Source organism: Neomonachus schauinslandi, chromosome 12, assembly GCF_002201575.2.
Source record: "Neomonachus schauinslandi chromosome 12, ASM220157v2, whole genome shotgun sequence".
NCBI lineage: Eukaryota > Metazoa > Chordata > Mammalia > Carnivora > Phocidae > Neomonachus > Neomonachus schauinslandi.
Window position 1 is genome coordinate 15,093,117 of NC_058414.1, and position 17,754 is coordinate 15,110,870.

Sequence of the window (17,754 nt, forward strand, 5' to 3'; positions counted from 1 at the left end):
GGATGGCATTGAAGGTATAGATTGCTCTGGGTAGCATAGACATTTTAACAATGCTTATTCTTCTGATCCATGAGCATGGAATGTTTTTCCATCACCTTCAATTTCTTTCATGAGTGTTCTGTAGTTCCTAGAGTATAGATCGTTGACCTCTTTGGTTAGGTTTATTCCGAGGTATCTTATGGTTTTTGGTGCTATTGTAAATGGAATCATTTCTCTCATTTCTCTTTCTACAGTTGCATTGTTAGTGTATAAGAAAGCAACTGATTTCTGTGCATTGATTTTGTATCCTGCCAAATTACTGAATTGCTTTATGAGTTCTAAGCATTTGGGGGTGGAGTCTTTTGGGTTTTCCACGTAAAGTATCATGTCATCTGCAAAAAGAGAGAGTTCAACTTCTTCTTTGCCAATCTGAATACCTTTTATTTCTTTTTGTTGTCTGATTGCTGTGGCTAGGACTTCTATACTATGTTGAACAATAGTGGCTAGAGTGGGCATCCTTGACATGTTCCTGAACTTAAGGGAAAGGCTCTCAGCTTTTCCCCATTGAGGATGATATTCGCTGTGGGTTTTTCATAGATGGATTTTATGAACTTGAGGAATGTTCCCTCTATCCGTATACTCTGAAGAGTTTTAATCAGGAAAGGATGTATTTTGTCACATGCGTTTTCTGCATTATTTGAGGGGACCATATGGTTCTTCTCTCTCCTCTTATTAATGTGTTCTATCACATTGATTGATTTGCGAATTTTGAACCATGCTTGCATCCCCTGGATAAATCGCACTTGGTCTTGGTGGGTGATCCTTTTAATGTATTGTTGGATCCTATTAGCTAGGATTTTGTTGAGGATTTTGGAATCCATATTCATCAGGGGTATCGGTCTGAAATTCTCCTTTTAGATGGGGTCTTTGCCTGGTGTAGGATTAAGGTAATGCTTGCCTCATAGAATGAGCCTGGAAGCTTTCCTTTGGTTTCTATTTTTTGAAACAGCTTCAGTAGAAAAGGTATTATTCTTCTTTGAATGTTTGGTAGAATTCCCCAGGGAATCCATCAGGCCCTGGACTCTTGTTTTTTGGGAAGTTTTTGATCACTGCTTCAATCTTGTTACTGGTTATTGGCCTATTCAGATTGTCAATTTCTTCCTGTTTCAGTCTTGGCAGTTTAAGGTTCCCAGGAAGGCATCCATTTCTTCCAGGTTGCTCAGTTTATTGGCATATAGTTGTTGATAATAATTTCTAATAATTGTTTTTATTTCCTTGGTGTTAGTCGTGATCTCTCCCCTTTCATTCATAATTTTATTAATTTGGATCCTTCTCTTTTCTTTTGGATAAGTCAGCCCAGTGGTTTATCGACCTCATTAATTCTTTCAAAGAACCAGTTTCTCATTTTGTTGATCTGATATACTGTTTTCTGGTTTCTAATTCATTGATCTCTGCTCTAATCAATTATTTCTCTTCTAATGCATGGCTTAGGCATTGTTTGTTGCTTTTTCTCTAGTTCTTTAAGGTGTAGAGTTAGTTGGTGAATTTTGGATTTTTCTATTTTCTTGAGTGTGGCTTGGATGGCTTTGACCATGGCTATGGTCCCCCTTAGGACCACCTTTGCAGTATCCCACAGGTTTTGGACCAATGTGTTTTCGTTCTCATTGATTTCCATGAATTGTTTAAGTTCTTCTTTGATTTCCTGGTTGATCCAAACATTCTTGAGCAGAGTGGTCTTTAGCTTCCAAGTGTTTGAATTTCTTCCAAATTTTTTCTTGTGATTGAGTTCCAGTTTTAAAGCATTGTGGTCTGAAAATATGCAGGGAATAATTTCAATCTTTTGGTATCAGTTCAGACCTGATTTGTGACCCAGGATGTGGTCTATTCTGGAGAAAGTTCGATGTGCCCTCAAGAAAAATGAGTATTCTATTGTTTTAGGGTGGAATGTTCTGTATATATCTATGAGGTCCATCTGGTCCAGTGTGTCATTCAAAGCTCTGTTTCTTTGTTGATTTTCTGTTTAGATGATCTCTCTATTATTGAGAGTGCAGTATTGAAGTCTTCTACAATTAATGTATTGTTATCCATATGACTCTTTATTTTGGTTAACAGTTGGCTTATGTAGATGTCTGCTCCCTTGTTGGGGGCATAGATATTTACAGTTGTTAGATCTTCTTGTTGGATAGACCATTTAAGAATGATATAGTGTCCTTCTGTGTCTCTAACTACAGTCTTTAGTTTAAAATCTAATTTGTCTGATATAAGAATTACTACCCCAGCTTTCTTTTGAGGTCCGCAGGCATGGAAGTTGGATCTCCATCCCTTCACTTTCAGTCTGTATATATCTTTAGGTTCAAAATGAGTCTCTTGTAGACAGCATATGGATGGGTCCTGTCTTTTTATCCAATCTGCAACCCTGTGCCATTTTATAGGAGCATTTAGGCGAATCACATTGAGAGTGATTATTGAAAGATATGAATTAATTGTCATCATGTTGCCTCTGAAGACCTTCTTTTTATAGATTGTCCCCATAAATTTCTGTTGTATATGACTCTTGGGGTCTTTCTCCTTTTATAGAACCTCCCTTAATATTTCTTGCAGGGCTGGTTTAGTGGTCACATATTCTTTCAGTTTCTGCCAGTCTTGGAAGCTCTGTATCTCTCCATCCATTCTAAATGACAGCCTTGCCAGATAAAGTATTCTTGGCTTCATGTTCTTCTCGTTTAGTTCCCTGAATATGTCTTGCCAGGTCTCTGTGGATAGGTCTGATGTTATTCTGATGTTTCTCCCTCTGTACATAAGGAATCTCTTCCCCCTAACTGCCCCTAAGATGGTTCCTTGGTTCTAAGATTTGCGAGTTTTACTATTACATGCCAGGGTGTTGGCCTCTTTTCCTTGATCTTGGGAGGGGTCCTCTCTGCCTCTAGGACATGAGTGTTTGTTTCATTCCCCAGATTATGGAAGTTCTCAGCTACGATTTTCTCAAGTATATCTTCTAGTCCTCTCTCTCTCTCCACCTCCTCCAGGATTCCAATAATTCTGACATTGGAACTCTTCATGGTGTCACTTATTTCTCTGATTCTATTTTCATGGATTCTGAGTTGTTTTTCCCTGGCCTCCTCTTTTCCCTTTTTATCTATTAAATTGTCTTCTAGGTCACTAATTAATTTTTCTGCCTCGCTTACCCTAGCTGTTAGATTATGTAGATTAAATGGCATCTCATTGATAGCATTTTTAAGTTCTGCCAATTCAGCTTTCATTTCTACCCTTAGAGACTCTATGTTGCCATTAATTGATTTCTCCATTCTAGCCATTGTCTTCACAATTGCTAGCGTGAATTCCATCTCCGACATCTTGGTTATATTTGCATCCATTTGTAAATCTGTGGCATAAGTCATAATCTCTGAGTCTTTCCTGTTTGGGGGGTTCCTCCTCCTAGTCATTCTGTTGATGGGTGGTTGAGGGAATGTATAGAGTGCAAATTATTGACCAGAACCCAAGCAAGATGCACTTGTTTTCTAGGGACCTTAAGGTTGCTGGCCTCTTTTTCTCCCAGCCTGTCTTCTGGGGGAGGGGCCTGCTGTGCTGTTACTCAGGCAACCCTGTTTGGGCAGAGTTGCCCTGCCCCCTGTGGCGGGGGATGTGCTCAGTGGGAAATGGTTTTTTGGGGCTTTTGTTCTCTTGTGGCTTTCCCTGGAGGCTTTCCAGGTCTCTTCTGAGAGTCAGAGCAGAAGAGACCATTTCCAACCCTCTGCCTCAGAGCAGAGAGATTGCACTCTGTTGTTCAGTGAGCTCTCCAGGCCACACTATCTCTGTTTCTTTTTGTGCTGCTATAAACGGCAGCATCCTGGGTTGTGTGCCCCTCAGCTGCGCTCACAGTCCTTGCCTCCAGGTCATGGCACGTCTCTGCCCTTTGTGCTTCTAAAACCACCAGCTGCTCCGAGTTTGCACGCGCGACCCTGCCACTCGGTTTCCATCTAAAGTCCTTTCCCCACTGCTACTGGTCTGTGAGTCTGTCCCTGGTCCCCAGCACAGGAGGCTATCACTCACTGGCAGCATGGGATCCCCACAGCCAGACTCCCTCCTGCTGCTGTTTATCCTCAGATATCCTCCCGCGGAATCACAGCTCCCCGCTTTGTACCTTGAAACCAACCACCTGCGATATTCTGTTTGTAGAGATCCAGATCTATCTTCTTACATCTCAGGCTCAGAGTGGTCTGGTAGATATCCAGCTCAATTCTGGGGGCCAGTTGGAATAGGGTCCCCTACTCCTCCACCATCTTTCCCCTGCATCATCCATAATAACTGTCTTACTGTGGATAAATTGCTTAATATATCTTTGATTCCTCACTTGAAAATGGAAAATATAATTATATTTACTTGAAAGAACTGTTGAGAGGGTAACTTAAATAATGAATATAAAGTTCATACAACTGCTTGGAGCATGTCTAATGCTCACTATATTGAGGCTTCACTTGCTTATATGGGTTATTATGGCATATTTGAACATAATCTAACAAAATATGAAACAAAACCCATAACCTACTCTTTTCTTTTTTATTTTAAGTAATAGAAATAAGTGAGAGTAGACAAATTTTTCTTTCTGACATTTCTAATAAAATACCTGCTGACACTCCTGGAACGCTGCCATGCCTATTCATTTCCTAACTGTCTATGAGGGCTTTTATGCTACAATGGCAGATGTGAAGATTCACAACAGAGACCTTAGTCCAAAAGCCTAAATAAAATATTTGTTATCTGGCCTTGCAGAAAAAATTTGACAGCCCTTCCTGTGCAAGAAAGAGTAAGGGAAGGAGTTTGTAATTATAACTAAAATTCAAGATGTAATAAGAGAAAATATTGACAAAGTTTATGCCATGAAAATGAAAGCAAAACTTGCATAGCAAAAAGCACCGTAAGTTAAAGGACAAAAACAAAATATTAGGGAATATTTACAACCTGTATAGCATATAATGGTCAACTATCCCCAAAATAAAAATTATTTTAAAAATGGAGTTAAAACATTTAAAATATCCTATAGGAAAATGGCAGATATGAAAAGTCTACTCATAAAAAGAAATATAAAAAGAGATCTTAACATTATACAATGTTGATGAATTTCACTTATAATAAGATAAAGTTCAATTAAACCTACTGAAATACTATATCTCACTCATAAGACTGTCAAGAATATAAGTTTATAGGGGTGCCTGGGTGGCTCGGTCATTAAGTGTCTGCCTTTGGCTCGGGTCATGATCCCAGCTGGATTGTGCCCCAAGTCAGGCTCCCTGCTTGGCAGGGGGGCCTGCTTTTCCCTCTCCCACACCCCTTGCTTGTGTTCCCGTTCTCACTGTCTCTCTCTCTGTCAAATAAATAAATAAAATCTTAAAAAAATAGATAAGTTTATAATACTCTCTGTTGGTAAAGCTGTGAGAGAAAACAGGCACTCATACATTTCTGGTAAGGATTCAAAATACAACATGGGGGAGTTTGGAAATATCTAACAAATGTTCGTATGCATTTACTTTTCACCTAGCAAGAATATTTTCAGAAATTTACTCTAAAGGCACAATTTCAACATTATTAAAATATATATGCCAAAGGTATTCATTGGGTAACTGCAAAATGTGAAATACATAAATATCCAGACACAGGAGATTGCTCAAATACATGATGGCATGTACACACAATGGAGGACTATACACTGTAACATAGAAGTGAGATGCAAAATCATTGTAATTTATATATCAGAAATTCACAATTGGAAATTGAAATTTAAAAATAGTACCATTTACAATAGCAACAACTGCAATATCAAAAAACCTTTAGGATATTTAGTGAAAATTTTTCCAAATATACGAAGGATTTGTATGCAGAAAACAATAAAATTTTAATGACAGAAGTTGAAGAAGAACTAAATAAATGGAGAAGTATACCATGTTCATAGATTGGAAGACTCAATATATTGAAGATGTCAAAACTTCCCCAAAGGGTTAAGTAGATTCAGTGTAATCCCAGTGAAAATCCAAGGAGGACTTTTCATGGAAGTGTAATCCCAGTGAAAATCCCAGGAGGACTTTTCATGGAAATCAATAAACTGGTTGCAAAATTCATATGGGAAGGTAAAGGACATACCATTGCCAAACCAGTTTTGAAAAGAGTTTTAACACTTACTATTAAGCCTCAATGATCAAGAAGGGGAGTATTGGTGAATTCATATATGCATAGATTAGAGGAAAAGAATTCAGAACTAAGGCAACCCGTAAGTTGTTAACTAATTTCTAACATGGTGCTAAGGAAATCCAATGAACAGAGAGTAGATTTTTCAACAAACAGTATTCAAACAATTGTTCACCTATGTAAAAAACAAAACAAAACAAAACAAAAAACAAGAACAACTCAATTGGTACCAAACACCATATACACAAACTAATTAAAACTGTTTTCTGGTTGTAAATGTATAACCTAAAAAATGAAAGTTCTAGATGAAAATACAGAAGAAAATCTTTGTGACCTTGGATTAGGCAAAGATTGCTCATATAGGACACCAAAAGCAAGATCATAAAAGAAATATTTGATAAACTGCATTTCTTCAAAATTGGCATTTCTGCTCTTGCAAGACTAAAAAAAGAAGGAAAATGGAAAATGTCAGGAAAATGGAAGGAAAAGCCACAGATTAGAAGAAAGTATTTTCAAAAGACAAATCAGGGAAGAACGTGGTGTTCAGAGTACTAAGAGAAATATCACAACTCAGTTATAAGAAAAGAAACGCAATTAAAAATGGGAAAGGCAAATAGTAGAATTAGGCAGAAATCACCTCAAATTTACTTTTCTTCTGTTTTTCATAGAATTTTATTTTATTTTGTTATTTTTTATTTATCTTTAAAAAATATTTATATATTCATGCGAAACAGAGAGAAAGAGAGAGAGAGAGGCAGAGGCAGAGGCAAGCTCCCTGTGGAGCAGGGAGCCCAGTGCTGGACTCAACCCCAGGACCTGGGGATCATGACCTGAGCCAAAGGCTTAACTGACTGAGCCACCTATGTGCCCAGTTTTGGTAGAATTTTAATGTAAGAAAAAGAGAAAAACAATATCAAAAAAAAAAAAAAGCACAGTACCCACATGAGCTCAGAGATGTAGAGAGCTGGAAATGGCACTGCTGCCATTTTACAATAATATTTTAAAAAGCAGGAATGAAAATTAATATTATGTATGAGTCCATCAGAGAACTGAGGTTGCTGGGTGTGTGACTTACAAAAAAAACAAAAAACAAAAAACAAAAAACTGGAGACAGGCACTTGCAGAAGAAATAGGAGGAGAGCATTTGCTCACCTTGGGCAGATGTCAAACACCTTCACCTGGTCACAAGATTAAAGTGGAATTTGTTAATATAACAGTTAAGATCTCAGTAGTCTAGTGAGAGAGTGTGAACCCTTGGGAATATACAAGGGGTATTTTCCAGCAACTTTTAAGTGTCTTCTCCAGAAACCTCACAAAATTCTTGCAGGGAAGATCAGGGACAATCCAGAGAGAGCTTCCTTTGGTACTGCAGGAGGGGAACAACAGCTACTGTTGAAATCCACCCAGACCTAATCTACCCCATCACCACTGTAGAAAACAAGTGACTTCACCTGCAGAGGAAGGTGCTGGTGGAATCCCACTGCAGTTGAGGGAGGGCAAAGGAGGCAACCACTGAAAATTTGCCCAGAACATCTCCCTTCTGTCCAAAACTAAGAAGTTTTCATCTGCAGAAGGATGGTCATTAAATTCATGGCCTGAAGTAGGTGGATACCTCCTGCAGCTGGGGGAGGGGATGAGGATTGAAAATGTTCCACCTCTAGAAAAGAGGCAGAAGTACTTGTGAAGGCCATGTCCTTAATACCAGTTTCACTGTATCTGCTTAAAACTGAGACTTAATAAAAATATCAGAGAATGTCTCCTTCTCTGACCTTTCACCACCACGCTGGCAAACCCTGAGTAAAAGTAACAGAGGAATAGAGCTAAGAGAGCTTCAAGAGGCTGATTCTGTCTGGGGAGCAGAACAGGGAGAAGGCTCAAAGACAAGTGAAGAGACAAAGCCAAAGTAGAACTAGAGGATTTTTAAGTGTCTCCAACTCTGACAAAAAAAAAAAAAAAAATTTAACCCTGATAACATAGCAACAACAAACTTCAAATCCAGTCTAACTCCTGACTACTTAACTCAAGCCCAAGTAACCCAAGGTCACTTTATCTTCTATCCTAACTGTGGGGAGAGGGGAGGGCCTAGGCTGCCTTTTGGAAGTGTGAATTTTCTCTGCCTCTCCCAATCTATAAGAAGCTTCCTGGGAAGGACGCTGTACCAGTGTGCACAATGTTGCACAATGAATGAATGGATGAATGATGAAAACTACAAGGCCTTTGAAGTGATAGAGAACTTGTTTGAATTCGTGCTCAGCCACCTAACTGACAGCACAATCCAGGAAAGTTACTCCATCTTTCTCACAGGGTTGGTGGGGGCTGAAGGAGGTTCCATACAGGACAGGTCTAGCACAGGGTCAACAAATCACAGTATCCTTTCCCATTACAACTGACCTGCTTCACGGAGCCATCTCAGCTAACACAGGAACTCAGGGACTCTTTAAATGTCACACCTTATATTGTCCCCCAATCAACAGTAAGGTTTGCTTTATTTTGAAAAGCTAACAATTATGAATAGGAAAAGAGTCCATGGTAATAAAACAAAGGATTTTCTTCCTCCAAGATTTTTCTTCATTCACAGCAGAATATAGTAACATCATAGCACCTAAAACAGTAACTATAGTAATTGTAAACATCCCTCCAAATTTGTGAACTTTCTTCAAACTATTGACCTATAAAAGTATATATTTCTGCATAAATTTGTGTTATTACTATCTCATAGTAATAAGTCTTTTCTTCCAATTTTCATGATAGCCTTATAATTCTCCATGCTCCTGCCAAATATGGTGAGAAATCCATAACTTAGAGAGAAAGAGAGCTCGAGGATAGGTGTGTTTGAAGCAAAACCTAAAGGAAAAAAGTGAAGGTGTTGCCCCCAAAGGAAGATAACATTGAATTTTTATAACATGGTGTTTTGGTGAGGTCTTCTAGGATCTGAGAGTTCTTTACACCAGGAACATAATAAAATAACCCTGAGACAGATCTTACTGAAAATGTCTTTCTCTAGTTTTAAAGGAAAACTTCCTCAGCAGTCCTTGCCTTTGAAGAACAGGGCTGCTACCACCTCCGCAATCATGATTCATGCCCCCTCTTGGAGAAAATTCTGACTACTCAGGGGCAATGCAAACCCCATGGATGGACATGTGTCTCTGGCTTGGTTCATAGGTTGCTATACTCCTGTCTTGTCTGTTTATTGTTTTCATGTCCACTGCCAATTTATTCAAGTGCCTCTGATTTCTCTCCTTTGCTTTTCAAATAAAGATACTAAAATTAGGGCGCCTGGGTGGCTCAGTCGTTAAGCGTCTGCCTTCGGCTCAGGTCATGATCCCAGGGTCCCGGGATCGAGTCCCAGATCGGGCTCCCTGCTCAGCGGGAAGCCTGCTTCTCCCTCTCCCACTCCCCCTGCTTGTGTTCCTGCTCTCGCTGTCTCTCTCTCTGTCAAATAAATAAAATCTTAAAAAAAAAAAAGATACTAAAATTAGAATCTCTCAGGATCAAGTCTCCTTTACTGGAACATCAGACAGAAGCATGCACATAGGATGCAAGCTCTCTAGGGTTTCCCTGGAGAGGGCATTGTGCAGTGATACCAACAAAAAGGAGGAGAGTGGCTGAAATGAATCCTGGATGGCTCATCAGAGATTATGAACAACACAAGCCCATTTCCTGCTTGGGTACAGATAAGAAAGACAACAGTCTTTTCCCTGATAATCCTTAATGTCATTGAGTCTGAGGAAGCCCCCTGCTATTGTGCCTGCTGGGATCTCACAATGTCACAAAGTCAGAAGGACCCTCTAAGAAAACCTCCATTACTAACCTTCAACTCCTTTCTCAGTTGAGCAACCATAGCATACCCTTTCCTATTTTTTTTTCAGTTTATGTCATTTTTATTAAATTTTTTTTATTATTACGTTATGTTAATCACCATATATTCCCACACCATGTAGTGTTCCATGATTCATTGTTTGCATATAACACCCACTGCTCCATGCAGTACTTGCGCTCTTTAATACCCATCACCAGGCTAACCCATCCCCCCATCCCCCTCGCTCTAGAACCCTCAGTTTGTTTCTCAGAGTCCATAGTCTCTCATGGTTTGTCTCCCCCTCTGATTTCCCCCCCCTTCATTCCTCCCTTCCTGCTATCTTCTTTTTCTTCTTTTTTTTTTAACATATAATGTATTATTTGTTTCAGAGGTACAGATCTGTGATTCAACAGTCTTACACAAGTCAGAGTGCTACCCATAGCACATACCTTCCCCAATGTCTATCACCCAGCCACCCCATCCCTCCCACCCACCACCACTCCAGCAACCCTCAGTTTGTTTCCTGAGATTAAGAATTCCTCATATCAATGAGGTCATATGATACATGTCTTTCTCTGATCGACTTATTTCGCTCAGCATAATACCCTCTAGTTCCATCCACATCATTGCAAATGGCAAGATTTCATTCCTTTTGATGGCTGCATAATATTCCATTGTACATATACACCACATCTTCTTTATCCATTCACCTGTCAATGGACATCTTGGCTCTTTCCACAGTTTGCCTATTGAGTACATTGCTGCTATAAACTTCAGGGTGCATGTACCCCTTTGGATCTCTACATTTGTATCTTTGGGGTAAATACCCAGTAGTGCAATTGCTGGGTCGTAGGGCAGCTCTATTTTCAACTTTTTGAGGAACCTCCATACTGTTTTCCAGGGTGGCTGCACCAGCTTGCATTCCCACCAACAGTGTAGGAGGGTTCCCCTTTCTCCACATCCCCGCCAACATCTGTCATTTCCTGACCTGTTAATTTTAGCCATTCTGACTGGTGTGAGGTGGTATCTCATTGAGGTTTTGATTTGGATTTCCCTGATGCCGAGCGATGTTGAGCACTTTTTCATGTGTCTGTTGGCCATTTGGATGTCTTCTTTGGAAAAATGTCTGTTCATGTCTTCTGCCCATTTCTTGACTGGATCATTTGTTCTTTGGATGTTGAGTTTGATGAGTTCTTTCTAGATTTTGGATACTAGCCCTTTATCTGACATGTCATTTGTAAATATCTTCTCCCATTCTGTCGGTTGTCTTTTGGTTTTGTTGACTGTTTCCTTTGCTGTGCAAAAGCTTTTTATCTTGATGAAGTCCCAATAGTTCATTTTTGCCCTTACTTCCCTTGCCTTTGACGATGGTTCTAGGAAGAAGTTGCTGCGGCTGAGGTCAAAGAGGTTGCTGCCTGTGTTCTCCTTTAGGATTTTGATGGACTCCTGTCTCACATTGAGGTCTTTCAACCATTTTGAGTCTATTTTTGTGTGTGGTGTAAGGAAATGGTCCAGCTTCATTCTTCTGCATGTGGCTATCCAATTTTCCCAACACCATTTGTTGAAGAGACTGTCTTTTTTCCATTGGACATTCTTTCCTGCTTTGTCAAAGATGAGTTGACCATAGAGTTGAGGGTCCATTTCTGGGCTCTCTATTCTGTTCCACTGATCTATGTGTCTGTTTTTGTGCCAGTACCATACTGTTTTGATGATCACAGCTTTGTAATAGAACTTGAAGTCCTGAATTGTGATGCTGCCAGCTTTGCTTTTCTTCTTCAACATTCCTCTGGCTATTCAGGGTCTTTTCTGGTACCATACAAATTTTAGGATTATTTGCTCCATTTCTTTGAAAAAAGTGGATGGTATTTTGATAGGGATTGCATTAAATGTGGAGATTGCTCTAGGTAGCATTGACATCTCCACGATACTTGTTCTTCCTATCCATGAGCATGGAATGTTTTTCCATTTCTTTGTGTCTTCCTCAATTTCTTTCATGAGTATTTTATAGTTTTCTGAGTACAGATCCTTTGCTTCTTTGGTTAGATTTATTCCTAGGTAACCAATGGTTTCAGGTGCAATTGTAAATGGGATCAACTCCTTAATTTCTCTTTCTTCTGTCTTGTTGTTGGTGTATAGGAATGCAAGTGATTTCTGGGCATTGATTTTATATCCTGCCACTTTACTGTATTCCTGTATGAGTTCTAGCCATTGAGTCTTTTGGGTTTTCCACGTAAAGTATCATGGGATCTTCAAAGAGTGAGAGTTTGACTTCTTCTTTGCCAATTTGGATGCTTTTTATTTCTTTTTGTTGTCTGATTGCTGTGGCTAGGACTTCTAATACTATGTTGAATAGCAGTGGTGATAGGGGACATCCCTGCCATGTTCCTGACCTTAGAGGGAAAACTCTCAGTTTTTCCCCATTGAGCATATTTGCTGTGGGTTTTTCATAGATGGCTTTTATGATATTGAGGTATGTACCCTCTATCCCTATACTCTGAAGAGTTTTGACCAAGAAAGGATGCTGTACTTTGTCAAAAGCTTTTTCTGCATCTATTGGGAGGATCATATGATTCTTGTTCTTTCTTTTATTAATGTATTGTATCACATTGATTGATTTGCAGATGTTGAACCAACCTTGCAGCCCAGGGATAAATCTCACTTGGTTGTGGTGAATAATCCTTTTAATGTGTTTTTGGACTCTATTGGCTAGTATTTTGGTGAGAATTTTTGTGTCCGTGCTCATCAAGGATATTGGTCTGTAATTCCCCTTTTTGATGGGGTCTTTGTCTGGTTTGGGATCCAGGTAATGGTGGCCTCATAAAACGAGTTTGGAACTTTTCCTTCCATTTCTACTTTTTGGAACAATTTCAGAAGAATAGGTATTAATTCTTCTTGAAATGTTTGGTAGAATTCCCCTGGGAAGCCATCTGGCCCTGGGCTTTTGTTTGTTGGGAGATTTTTGATGACTGCTTCAATTTCTTATCTGGTTATGGGTCTGTTCAGGTATTCTATTTCTTCCTGGTTCAGTTTTGGTAGTTTCTACGTCTCTAGGAATGCACCCATTTCTTCCAGGTTATCTAATTTGCTGGCATAGAGTTGCTCATAATATGTTCTTATAATTGTTTCTATTTCTTTGGTGTTGGTTGTGATCTCTCCTCTTTCATTCATGATTTTATTTATTTGGGTCATTTCTCTTTTCTTTTTGATAAGTCTGGCCAGGGGTTTATCAATCTTGTTAGTTATTTCAAAGAACCAGCTCCTAGTTTCGTTGATCTGTTCTACTGGTCTTTTGGTTTCTATTTCATTGATTTCTGCTCTGATCTTTATTATTTCTCTCCTCCTGCTGGGTTTAGGCTTTATTTGCTGTTCTTTCTCCAGCTCCTTTAGGTGTAGGGTTAGGTTGTGTATTTGAGACCTTTCTTGTTTCTTGGGAAAGGCTTGTATTGCTATATACTTTCCTCTTAGGACTCTCTTTCCTGCATCCCAAAGATTTTGAAGAGTTGTGTTTTCATTTTTATTTGTTTCCATGAATTTTCTTAATTCTTCTTTAATTTCCTGGTTGACCCATTCATTCTTTACTAGGATGCTCTTAAGCCTCCATGTATTTAAGTTCTTTCTGACTTTCCTCTTGTGGTTGAGTTCCAGTTTCAAAGCATTGTGTTCTGAAAATAGGCAGGGAATGATCCTAAACTTCTGGTACCAGTTGAGACCTGATTTGTGACCTAGGATGTGATCTATTCTGGAGAATGTTTCATGGGCACTAGAGAAGAATGTGTATTCTGTTGCTTTGGGATGGAATGATCTGAATATGTCTGTGAAGTCCATTTGGTTCAGTGTGTCATTTAAAGTCTTTATTTCCTTGTTGATCTTTTGCTTCAAAAATTTGTCCATTTCAGTGAGGGGTGTGTTAAAGACCCCATTATTAGTGTATTGTTGTCGGTGTGTTTCTTTGCTTTTGTTATTAATTGCCTTATATAATTGGTTGCTCCCATGTTAGGAGTATAGATATTTACAATTGTTAGCTCTTCTTGTTGGATAACCCTTTAAGTAGGATATAGTGTCCTTCCTCATCTCTTATTACAGTCTTTGGTTTAAAATCTAAATTGTCTTATATAAGGATTGCCACCCCAGCTTTCTTTTGGTGTCCAGTAGCATGGTAAATGGTTTTCCACCTCTTTACTTTCAATCTGGGGGTGTTTTGGGGTCTACAATGAGTCTCAGACAGCATATCGATGGGTCTTGTTTTTTTTAACCAATCTGATAGCCTGTGTCTTTTGATTGGGGGCATTTAGCCCATTTATATTCAGGGTAACTATTGAAAGATAGGAATTTAGTGCCATTGTATTGCCTGTAAGGTGACTGTTACTGTACATTGTCTGTGTTCCTTTCTGGTCTATGTTGCTTTTAGGGTCTCTCTTTGCTTAGATGACCCCTTTCAAGATTTCTTGTAGGGCTGGTTTCGTGTTTGCAAATTCCTTTAGTTTTTGTGTGTCTTGGAAGCTTTTTCTCTCTCCTTCTATTTTCAATGACAGCCTAGCTGGATATAGTATTCTTGGCTGCATATTTTTCTCATTAGTGCTCTGAATAGATCCTGCCAGTCCTTTCTGGCCTGCCAGGTCTCTGTGGAAAGCTCTGTTGCCAATCTAATGTTTCTACCATTGTAGGTTATATATCTCTTCTCCCGAGCTGCTTTCAGGATTTTCTCTTTGTCTCTGAGACTCGTAAGTTTTACTAGTAGATGTTGGGGTGTTGACCTATTTTTATTGATTTTGAGAGGGGTTCTCTGTGCTTCCTGGATTTTGATGCCTGTTTCCTTCCCCAAATTAGGGAAGTTCTCTGCTATAATTTGCTCCAATATACCTTCTGCCCCTCTCTCTCTTTCTTCTTCTTCTGGGATCCCAATTATTCTAATGTTGTTTCATCTTATGGTATTGCTTATCTCTCGAATTCTGCCCTCATGATCCAGTAGTTGTTTATCTCTCTTTTTCTCAGTTTCTTTATTTTCCATCATTTGGTCTTCTATATCACTAATTCTCTCTTCTGCCTCATTTATCATAGCAGTTAGAGCCTCCATTTTTTATTGCACCTCATTAATAGCCTTTTTGATTTCAACTGGGTTAGATTTTAGTTCTTTTATTTCTCCAGAAAGGGTTTCTCTAATATCTTCAATGTTTTTTTCAAGCCCAGCTAGTATCTTTAAAATCATCATTCTGAACTCTAGTTCCAACATCTTACTAATGTCCACATTGATTAGGTCCCTGGAGTCGGTACTGCCTCTTGTTCTTTTTTTTGAGGTGATTTTTTCCATCTTGTCATTTTGTCCAGAGGAGAATAGATGAATGAGAGAACAAAATGCTAACAGGGTAACAACATACCCAGAAAATATACACTAAACAATCAGAAGAGTTCTAAAACCAGGGGAAAAGAAAGGGAAAGATAGAAAAAAGAAAAAGAAAAGAAAAGAAAAAGATAAAAACAAACAAAAACAAAAAGAAAAACAAAAAAACAAAATATGATCAAATATGATCAGGCTGGTGCATAGATCAGTGCCACACACTAGATTTTGGGCATATTTTGGTCTGTTAGAAGAAAGTGCCTCCCAAATTTTTAAAGAAATAAAATCTTATATATGTACAAAAATAAGGGTTGATATGATGAAGGGATGGAATATGACTGTAAACATGAAAATTATACAAGATTTTATAAAAGGAATTGATAAGATAAGAATTTGGTTGAAAAAACAAAGAAGAGGATTTAAAAAAAAAAAGGGAGAGAATGTGATCAGGCAGGAGACTAGAAGAAAGCCATACACTAGAGATTTAGGGTATATTTTGGTCTGTTAGAAGAAACTGTATTCCAAAATTTTAAAGAGAGAACAACTCATATATATGTATACCAAAAATAAGGGTAACTACTATGAAGGGTTAGAATATGACTCTAAAAATGAAAAATAAAAAAGATTTTTTAAAAAAGGGATTGATAAGATGTGGTTGAAAAAGGGAAAAAGAAAATTTCAAAAGAAAAAGAACGTTAAAAAAAAATTAACTTTGAAAGACTAAAGAATCATGGGGAAAAAGCCATGAATTCTATGTGTAGTATTCCACTAGCGCTGGAGTTCTGCCGTTCTCATTGATGCGTAAACTTGGTCTTGGCTGGCTGTTCTTGCTGATCTTCTGGGGGAGGGGCCTGTTGCTATGATTCCCAAATGTCTTTGCCGGAGGTGGAATTGCCCCGCCCTGGCCGGGTGAGGCTAAGTAATCTGCTCGGGTTTGCTCTTGGGAGCTTTTGTTCCCTGCAAGCTTTCCATGCAGCTTTGGAGGCGGAGAGTGAAAATGGCGGCCTCCCAATCTCCGCCCCAGAGGAGCCCAGATTTCAGGCCCCACTCCTCAGTGAGCCCCCAGAGAAAAGCAGTCAGTCTCTCCTGTCTCTCCCGTCTCCGGCCACACTCCGTGCTCACCCGGCCTGTGACCGCGCGTTTCTATCTCTGGCACCCGACCCCATGTGTTGTCTCCAAACCCAGCAGATCCCTGTGGTGCACTCCTGCACTGCTCCTCCCGGGGGAGGAAAGGGAGTCTCCCCGGATCTGCCGCTTGTTGGGTCCCTGCTGGAGCAGCAATGGCCCGACTGTGCCGTGGATCACGGTTTATGGCAACCCTGAGCTGAGAGCCCCCGCCTCGGCTCCGTCTCTGCAGCTGGCTTCCCCACTCAGATACCTGGGAGCTCTGCTGCACTCAGGCACCCCTGGTCTTTCTGTGACCCCGAGGGTCCTGAGACCACACTGTTCCACGAGTGTTCCACCCCCCATTAGCCACTGGAGCGACGTCCCTCAGTGCAGCCGACTTCTAAAAGTTCCCATTTTGTGCTCCAAGGCTCTATCACTTGCCAGAAGCAGCCGTCGGAGGCCCCCCCCCCATCTATCTTCTGAATTTCTCCTCGGATTCCCTTCTCCACACGTCCTTCCTTCCAGAAAGTGGTCGCTTTTCTGTTCAGAGAGTTGTTGCTATTCTTTTCTTCGATCTCCTGTTGTGTTCGTAGGTGTTCAGAAGTGTTTGATAGCACTCTAGCTGAATTCCACACCAGACGAAATTTAGGTCTCCTACTCCTCTGCCATCTTGCTCCTCCCTCCCCCTTTCCTACTCTTAATCACAGGTTCATAAGCTGTTGGAACAGGAAGGGCCCTTTGGACATACGTAGCCCAATCAATGCCCACACAGCAAATGGGACGTGGGGGTCCAGGGATGGCAAATGCCTTGTCCAAAGCTAGTTAACCACAGAGGCAGGGCTACAGCTGCTTTTCCAAAGATCACAGAATAGCTTCCAAGAGGCTTCTTCTTTCAACATATCAGAGAACTGGGTTTGTTTTCCAAGTTGAGTTTTATTTTTTATTTATTTATTTTTTTGTGATGGCAAAGTCCTTTTGCACAATTTATTTAAAAAGAGACAGCTGTAAAGTAGAAATGCAGATGTTTTCTGGTTGTAAAGACAGCAGTTACAAAAGAGAATAAATATGATGCTGGGAAGTATTTTTAAAAATACAGAAAACCCCTGGTATTTGCGAGCATTCCCAAGTTGAGTTTTAATAAGGAATCTATTTTTCTGTGGGAGATAGAATTCTACAAATTTCTCCTTTTATTCTAGGAAAATATAGTCTCTCAGAAAGTATTTTTTCATTTTGCTTTCTCTGAAAAAAATTTGTGTTGTCAAATGGCAAAAGTGGCTTACTAAAAAGTGAAGACCGTTGTTCACATTTCTCAAGTATATTTCTATTGGCATGCTCGCTTTTTCAGTTAGTGAAG

General features: G+C 39.6%; 1 pseudogene; it reads left to right on the forward strand.

Annotated features, from left to right (window-relative positions):
• LOC110574299 overlaps positions 1-17,754 on the forward strand; it is a 56,987-nt pseudogene that overhangs the window by 20,702 nt on the left and 18,531 nt on the right.